This window comes from Octopus sinensis, linkage group LG12 (assembly GCF_006345805.1).
Source record: "Octopus sinensis linkage group LG12, ASM634580v1, whole genome shotgun sequence".
Classification (NCBI taxonomy): Eukaryota; Metazoa; Mollusca; class Cephalopoda; order Octopoda; family Octopodidae; genus Octopus; species Octopus sinensis.
Genome location: NC_043008.1, coordinates 6,379,807 through 6,389,806, shown reverse-complemented (window position 1 = coordinate 6,389,806; position 10,000 = coordinate 6,379,807).

The window sequence follows — 10,000 nt, the reverse complement described above, 5'->3', positions numbered from 1 at the left end:
GTCTGAGTTACTGCTGTCTAAACATTTTGTGAGTGGTTGGGTTCATTTTTAGGATTCTCTTTTGTGAGAGCAGTCGAGTTTATTTCAGATAATTTAATTTTAAAAATTACCTCTAGCTTATTGTTGAGAGGACATTGGTGTTGCCTTGGTGGAGGTTTGCACTCTCTGAGTTCTCTTCTTCTTCTTCTTCTTCTTCTTCTTCTTCTTCTTCTTCTTCTTCTTCTTCTTCTTCTTCTTATTCTATTATTATTATTATTATTATTATTATTATTATTATTATTATTAAGGTGGTAATCTAGTAGGATCATTAGCATGCTAGCCAAAATGCTTAGCAGTATTTTGACTATCTTTACATTCTGAGTTCAAATTCTGCCTAAGGTTGACTTTGCCTTTCATTCTTTTGGGATTGATAAATTAATTACCAGTGAAACACAGGGGGGGGTCAATGAAATATAAGAGTTGTAATAAGAAATGTTGTACCGAATAGTTAGTAGTGATTGTTGCTTTACAGTATGGGAGATTGGTCAAAGCACAATAAACAAAAAAGTGACCAGTGGTCAGGAATCATCAAAATGGACTGGCAAGTCCTAATGACTCCCATAGAGCAATATTGTGCTCAATAGAAGGCACAAAAAAAAGGTGCAGAGCTAAAAAGCACAGGATTAATTATACAGGTTATACAGGACAGAAAAACCAGTTCTTACATTTGTAGGGGTAAAACACACTTCATCTTTGTTGAATGCCTGACAAAACAGAGAAGATTAATAAACAAAAAGAAAATCAATGAAAAGCAGTAGCAGAAATAACGGCAAAAACTAGTTTCAAAAGCTTTTGAGACAGCAAAGTAAATATCAGAAATAAATGAACAATTGCATCATACCTTAAGAATACCAATCTGTAGAGACATACCTTCATCGTTTGGCGAAGTGTAAATAATAATTACAAATGAAATTTCTAAAAGCGTGGTGAAAATACATAAGGAGAAGAGGGAAAACACATTAAAAATGAAGAATCGGCAGAAAATAGCAAAAATAGATGAGAAACAATTTCTTTAAACCAGAAAAATCCCTCCCCTGGAAAATTACTAAGAAAATGTAGAAAACAAAAATGAACTAAGCTCCAGCATTCTTTGGAAAGCAAAGATAAAGTTAATAGACAAAATTACACATTTCTGGTGCCATTGAATCTCTGAATAAGTTAGAATGGCACAAAGACAATTAAATTCAGAATATAAACAACATGCAAAAGATAGATTAACCAGTAAAATTAGAATTAAGACATAATACCAAGCTTAAAAGAAAATACTCTCATGTTGTTTTTCAACAGCAAATGTCACAAAGAATGCTTACTGGTGCATTTAGTTGCACTCAAACACAGTTTGGAAATTAGTTAATCAACTAGGGTTGTGAAGTAGCCAGATTTAACCAGGCCATAAATTATATTTTATTTTCTTTAAATTATTATATTTTATTGTACTTTTATTTATTTTCATGCATATATGTGTGTATCTGTGCCTGCAAGTCTGTATATGTGTGCATATATATATATTATATGATATATATATATATATATATATATATAGATATATATAGTATATATATATATATGTATATAATAATATATATAGATATATATATATATATATATATAGATAATATATGATAATATATAATATATATATATATAATATATATAATATATATATATATATATATATGTATATAATTATATATATGTATATATATATATATAGTATATAATATATAGATATATTATATATATATATATGTATATAATATATATATGTATAAATATATATATATATATATATATATGTATAAATATATAGATATATAATATATATATAGATATATATATATATATATATATATATATATATATATTAATATATATATATTATAATTATATATATTGTTGCTCTCTATGGAAATCCTTACAACCACATGCTTTGTTTGTCTGACACAGAGCCAAATACTTGAACTGATGCCATAATCTTGTCAGCATTTTCTCCCTTTACCTTTCATTTATGACAGGAGCTGCTCATTCTATACCTGATATTCTTGCCTATCATCATTATTATTATTATTGTTATTATTATTATTATTATTATTATTATTATTATTATTATTATTATTATTATTATTATATTATTATCATCATCATCATTATTATTATTATTATTATTGTTATTATTATTATTGTTCTTGTTGCTGTTGTAATTTCGGGCCTTGTGCCTAGAGAAGAAATAAATATTATAAATATTTATGTGTGTATGATATTTGTGTGCATTTCTATACAGACATGTATGTGTGTATCACGTGTGTGCATACCTTTAAGATTATTAATTTCTTTTTTTCTCATATAATGCCTCTTACCTCTCCCATCTGTTTATTCTTTCACTCTTTCACTCTTTTACTTGTTTCAGTCATTTGACTGTGGCCATGCTGGAGCACTGCCTTTAGTCGAACTAATCAACTCCAGCACTTATTCTTTGTCAGCCTGGTACTTATTCCATCAGCTTTTTTGCCAAACCACTAAGTTGCAGGACACCCATATCAGCTGTCGAGCAATGGTGGGGGGACAAACACTGACACACACATAAATACAAACATATATATGATGGGCTTCTTTCAGTTTCTGTCTACCAAATCCACTCACAAGGCTTTGGTCAGCCCAAGGCTATAGCAGAAGACACTTGCCCAAGGAGCCATGCAATGGGACTGAACCCAGAACCATGTGGTTGGGAGCAAGCTTCTTACTACACAGCCACGTTGCACTTACATACTCTACTTTTTCATTTCTTTCTTTGGTGAAAGCTTCATTTTTTTTTGTATCTCCTGAAGCATTTGTAGCCATCAAACTATCACTATCATAACCATTATTATTGTTGTTAGTATTAGCATTAGTATTATTTATTTCTGTGATTGCCATGTACAGTAGCTTGCCCTGTCATTCCCAAATACTTAAGGTTAAGAGAAGTGATTTAATACTTTCCACTGCCAGGGTTGTCTCTTTAAAAACAAAGATATTTCACTGATTGAAAAATTAAAAACTAAGGCACTCACACAAACACACACAAGCCCATACACACACACATAGGTGTATATATAAAGATACAAGACAGTTCATATAAGTATGATATAAAACAGTAAGTATAAGAATAGCATTTTTGAGAAAACAAAGAAAGAAAAATGGTTTGGTGCATGAGTGATATCAGAAGTTTAAGAGTTGTATAAATATAGAAATAAAGAGACAAAATGTAAGCAGAAAATACAGAATATTGATTTCTAAATGATTTTATGTATAAAATTTATAAGTAGAGAGATGGATGTATGACTGTAATTTAAATTAAGTGGGAAAACTCAAACATTTTGGGTGAATCACATTGATTACCTGACATTCTAGAATTTACAGTTAAATGGAGATGGTTCTTCCCAGAATGTGTACAGTGCTAGTTGGTACTGTTATTTTGAATTTCTTCAAAAGATGGTTCTTCTTTGATATTGCTAAAATATTTTTTTTCTTGTGGTATCTTAGGCAAGTGTCTTTTACCATAGCCCTGGGCTAAACAAAGCCTTGTGAGTAGATTTGGTTGACAGAAACTGAAAGAAGCCTGTCGCATATATATATATATATATGTGTGTGTGTGTGTGTGTGTGTGTGTTTGTCCCTAATTACTGCTTGACAACAAGAATTGGTGTGTTTACATCTCCATAACTTAGTAGTTCAGCAAAAGATATCGATAGAATAAATACCATGCTTTTAAAAAAACAGTTCTGGGGCCAATTCATTCAGCTAAAACATTCTTCAAACATTCTTCATGGCCACAGTCTAATGACAGAAACAAATAAAAAACAGAAGATAAATCTAAGACCCTATAACAACTAGGATAGTTTCCATCTTAAGGTTCCACATCTTTTCCAACAAGGCATCAGGCAGAAAGTTCCCATCATGTTTTTTAGTGAGCATTGACACTTCTGAATCTTTAAGCAGTACTTTATAGGGAAGCACAAGTTGTAATTGTCATGTTATGGAAAATGGTAATGAGTAACGTGTGTGTAAGAAAAAGAGAGACAGACCAGCAGACAGACAGAGTTTGTGTGTGTGTGTGTGTGTGTATGTGTGTGTGTGTGTGTGTGAAAATAACATTTTGAGTTGAACAGAAACATCTTGTAGACAACAGGAAAAAACAAATCTCTCTCACCTATGATTAAATGAAAAACCTTCTAACATGAACGAAATATGTAAAGAAGGCAGACACATAGAACCAACGGTGTGAACAGTTTAGAAACAGTAAATATCTGTGGCAATTCAATTATTTTGTGACGGAGGTTATGGTGCTGCCAATTAAGAGGAATATTTTTGGTTTGCATTGATTGAGAACTGTTTGACCAAAGAGCAAATGGTATTCATTAGTTGCCATTGAAATTTAGAAGAAAAATGTTTTACAAAGAAAAATATTTTCTAAATTCAACAAGCACATTGTCTGACATGAGATAAAAGAAATAAAAGAAAATTTGCATTTTACCATTTGCGAAACTGTGAACATCGCTAAGAAAGATTCCTAACTGTAGCTATATTTTATTTATTACTTCTTCTACCATTCTGAATATATTATATGTGGAAATGCCAAATATTATAAAAGAGTAGAGTCTCTTTGAATTCTCTTGCTATGAAATCTGTAACAAATCTTATATTAATGTAGTGTTTGCATTACATCATGGTTATGAAGGTTATGGGGAAGGTGTCAATCAGAAATGTGAACTTTCCTTTGTAGGAGTAAATTTCTGTTATATAATGTTACAAAGGACATAACAGCTGATTTGTAGCATGTTTATTACGGTTTTACGACATATTTGGCCTCGTAACTTGTGCCGTTTATTTTATGTAATGGAAATTGGGGACAAGAAAAACTTACTGATGTTTCATATTAGCAGATGCCGAGGTAGAATTAACGAGATTTTATGATAAATAGTTAGATGCATATTTTGGGCATTCGGAAGGATTTTACCGCAGCAAAACGTCTCCAGATTATCTTGAATAATGGCAATGCTTATGTCAAAGATAAAGATAATGACCTCCACCCTCTAATGCCATAGATGTACAATTAAGTTTATAAACACCAATTGGAAAAGGAATGGCAAATACTTGTTCTGGAAATAGTTCTAAGCTTCTTTCTTACCACATGTTATTGGTTGGAATCTTACAACAAAATGTCAGGAGGATGGCTGAAGACCCATCACCGAATCATATAACATTTACTACATAGACATAAAAATGGTGGACATACAGAATATTCTAATTGAAAGTACTCTCACATATATCTAATGACTCTCAAAGACTTTCTGAACATAATTACCCAGTGTTGGTCTCTGTAGAAGAATGTTCATTAGCTGGTCGTCATCGTCGTCATCGTCTTCTTATTCTTCTTTTTCTTCTTTTTCTTCTTCTTTTTCTTCTTCTTCTTCTCTCCTTCTTCTTCTTCTTCTTCTCCTCCTCCTCCTCTTCCTCTTCTTCTTCTTCTTCTTCTCCTCCTTCTCATTCTCCTCCTCCTCCTTCTTCTTCTTTTTGCCCCTTGTGTAGCATAGGCCCTCGCTTCCTTTTCCTCTGCGAGTTCCACTCAAGTGCTTATCATGTCACATTTGAGGGTTCTTTCCACAGTGTGTGTCCGATCCATTTCCATTTCCTTCATCTAATCTGAACATGTATGGGCTCCTGGTTATTAGCAGGGGTCAGCTTAAACAGCTGCAGACCCTAAACAAATGAAGAAGAATAAATTTCTAACGAAATCCTCATCAGACTGAAACAAACACAAGTGAGACCCTTGTCTCATATAATCAGTAATATAAAACAAACTGTTATATAAAGTGAATAAAAAAGAGAAACCATGATCATTTCCATGCTCAAGTACATTAGTGCCTCCATGTGAACCTCATGTAAAGACTACATGTTTATTTTAGAAGTGAACCAGCTATGAAGCATTTTCATCTTGCCATGTAATTGATCTTGCCCAAATTTACTGTAGCTACAATTTGTTTATTATCAAATAAGATTTGATTGAGCAGTGATGCTTTTCCATTTGAGAGAACTTTAATTATAACACTATGATAACTTGTAGCTTACCCTAAAATAATATTTCATTCACTGAGACTTGTACATTGAACTTACTTCTATCAATATTGTAATAACAGTGATAATAAATATTAGAAAATATTAGAAAAATTCTACAAGAAATAAACCCCAAATTTTATGATTGTGTCTCGAAGTAGTTATTATTCTCTGTACCTATTAAAGGATATAAACCTTGCCAAGAAAGATACACCAAAATCTATCAGCACAAATTCGTTTTCATGGATGATGGAGCAGAGAAAATAAATAAAAGCATTGTGTGTATGTGTGTGTGTTTGTAAAACTGGACAAAGAATATTTAAAAAGTATGTAGCAAAGTTTTCCACCATAGACAATAAATTCTTTTATTCTGACTACAGATGGACACTAATGGAAATGGGGGTGGTGGGTGGCTATGAAATTTGTGTTCAGTAAGAAAATCTTGTTAAAAGGGTAATAAAAGTGTCTGCAAATATTAACCAAATGAATTTTATAGATTGTTGACTTGGCTGCCCAGTATTTTTAATAATAAAAAAATGCTGCTGAAAATAGAGTTGAAGGTTATCTCGTGCTTTCCTTACATTAGCAACAGAATGTGTTTCCTTTCTTTGGAGACTCTGTAGTTTCACCAGATTCCACCCATAAAAAGTGCAGAGGATTTTTAATGGTAGAACAGTGGATAAAAGTTTGGCATGCGGTTCGTTCGCTTCGGTAAACTTTTGGTGCTGTTCATTATTTCCATTGGAAGTAAAACATGATACTGGAATATCTTGTGACTGTTTTTCTTATCTGCTTCCATAATTATGTGATTGAATTTCATAGTTCAACGAAATTGTTAGAATAGATATTTGAAGAATTACCACAAAACAAGAAACTAGGGTATAGGAGATGTTTTAGAAGATTTGGAAAATAAAGTAAACCATGAGTTTACTCTGATAATTGTTATCTAGGATGATTAAATATAAGACTAGGGGACATACAGTTTAGTGAATACACAGGTTAGAAATCATATATTCTTGGTGAACCTGCACTTTAGTCAAACTGCCTGAATACTTTCCAATTCTATAGAATAATAAAAAAGGATGTAAAAAAGAATAGCATAAACTGCCCATCAATGATAAAATATTTTAGTACCATTTTCATGAGGCACCACATTCATGCCTGTGGTACAATGTACCAGTGCCATGTTAAAAACACCCAGCACACACACACACACACACGCACACACACACACACACACACCACACACACACACACACACACACACATACACACACACACTCTATGGAGTGGCTGGTGTTAGGAAGGGCATCCAGCTGTAGAAACCAAACCAAATTAGACTGGAAACCCGTGCAGCTCTCCAGCCTGCAAGCTTTGGTTGAACCGTCCAACCCATGCCAGCATGGAAAAATGGATGTTAAAGAAGGAGAAGAAGGAAGATGTCAAGTTTGATTTTTGTGTCCTCCTTAAGAAATAAATATATTTCTACTTATCTCTATGAATTGCAATTTCTAAAGTTTCCATGTAGAATCCTAACAATTTTTGAAACATTATAATTTTGCAGACACAGGAAATAATATGGGACTCTTATTTGTTTGTTTTTTTTTTTTGTTTAGATTTCTATTTAAATTATGTTATCAAATCTTCAAATAGTCATTCGTTGATAAGTTTTAGACTTAATTATTTTTTTTAGTTATTCTGAAAAAATATTTCTTCAGTTTTCTTAGGATCAGATCCAAAAATTTGTTTCTTTTTAGTATAAAAAATAGCAACAATAAACTCACTTCTGGCTTGACTATCATAATCATTGTTATTTCAATTCTTTCATCTCAACATCTTTTTACATGCAGTGTTCTAGAGCTTACAACAATTTCTAAGATATTAAATACTTAGGAAGGACTATATCTCATAACATGAAATTCCAATTTTGTCAGGGATCTCTGAAATCCTTTCACAGGTTAACTGGGAAACAGTGCTTTTATCGACCATAGTCCATCACCTGTGGTGGGATTCAAACTACAGACTCTTCGACTCACAGGCCAGAATCCTAATGATTCTTTCTGCTTCTACATTTATTTTTTTTTCCTATTCCTATCATATAGTATCATGTCATTTAACAAATGATGTCATTTCTCATTATAATAAGTGGTTCTTGCTAAAGATATGGATAGAAAAGACTGTCACAGACTATTTTCCTCCATCAGTTCTACTAACAACCGAATGATAGGACTCTAAAGAGTTGCCTTCTTTTCACATTTCCTTCTTGCTTCACTTGGAAGAATTTAATATGAAAGCTGCATTTAATTCAATCTGGCAGACACATAATCAATTTGTGATGACGTAAAAGCACCATTGTGAATATCAATTCAACTATGAAGGCATCAAAACAAAATGGCTATTTTGGTGACACAGACATTGGCAGTGAGTTTAACATTTAAATATAGCCATTTGAGAGATGTCAGTATTCGGCGTATAAAGATGAATGGAGATCTATGTAGTATATAAATACTAACTGAAGATCATGCTGTGGAAGATAGTAATAAGTTGTTATTGAAGATTACATGGTGTTGCCAACGACTTTTTCCATCTTCTTCGTTGTGTTTACATCCATTTTTTTCTTTCTTTCTTTTTTTTTTTGCATATTAGAAATGGGTAAGTTGGTTTTGATTATTGTGATATTTGGTTGAATAGTTGCAATAACAAATCATTGAAGGTTTACGATTCGGTGCTGATATGCTAAAAACAGCCAACAAACCAACCAACTATTAAAGTGTGAATTAGGAGCACTACTACCTAATATTTCAGCTTGATTGAATGATGCAAATCAAATAATGTGCGGAGAAATAATAGGGAGATTGAAATGAAGTAGGATAGATATTATTATACGGTAAACTTGAGCAGCAGTTTATAAAAGAAACGGCATATATTTAACTAGCACTAGATTATGTTTACAAATGGTGAAAGAAAATGCGAATGAGAGATTGTGAGATGGTATATGTGCAACAGACATTAATAATACGTCTTCTCTAAGCATTTATGTATACACATCTATCTATTTATCTACCTAAATATATTTGTATGTGCACAAGTAATGAAAAATATGCCTTCTCAATAAATATATATACATACATAGATATATACATACATACATATACATACACACACATATATATATATATATATATATATATATATATATATATATATATACATACATATATATAATATATATATGCACATATGCGTTCCAGCCCATACTAGCATGGAAAGCGGACGTTAAATGATGATGATATACATATATATATATATATATATATGCATATATAATATAATATATATGCATACACACACACACACACACACACACACACACACACACACACACATATATAAATATATATATATATATATATATCAACAGTAGCATAGTTTTAACATCCACTTTTCCATGATTGCATGGATCAGACAAAATTCACTGTGCAGCAGGTTTTCTACACCCAGATGCCTCACCCATCACCAACCCTCAATCATTTTCAAACATGATAACAATTTCTTCATGCCTGAACCTGTTTTAATGAGAAATTAGAAAAGAATCACAAATGTAATCTAATATATAACTAGTTATATATCATATACACATTATGTATATATATATATTAGTATTAATAAAATAGGAAATAGAATGTGTAATAGACTTTATTATATACCATACATGTTTTAACCCATTCTGGGTCTCTTCAGGTACATCAATAAAAAGTCTCACTAGAGACTTCTTGAGTCAGCTTACATACTGCTATATGTCCATCAAATTTGAGAACATATATATAAATATATATATATATATACACAACGTAGATATATATATATATAT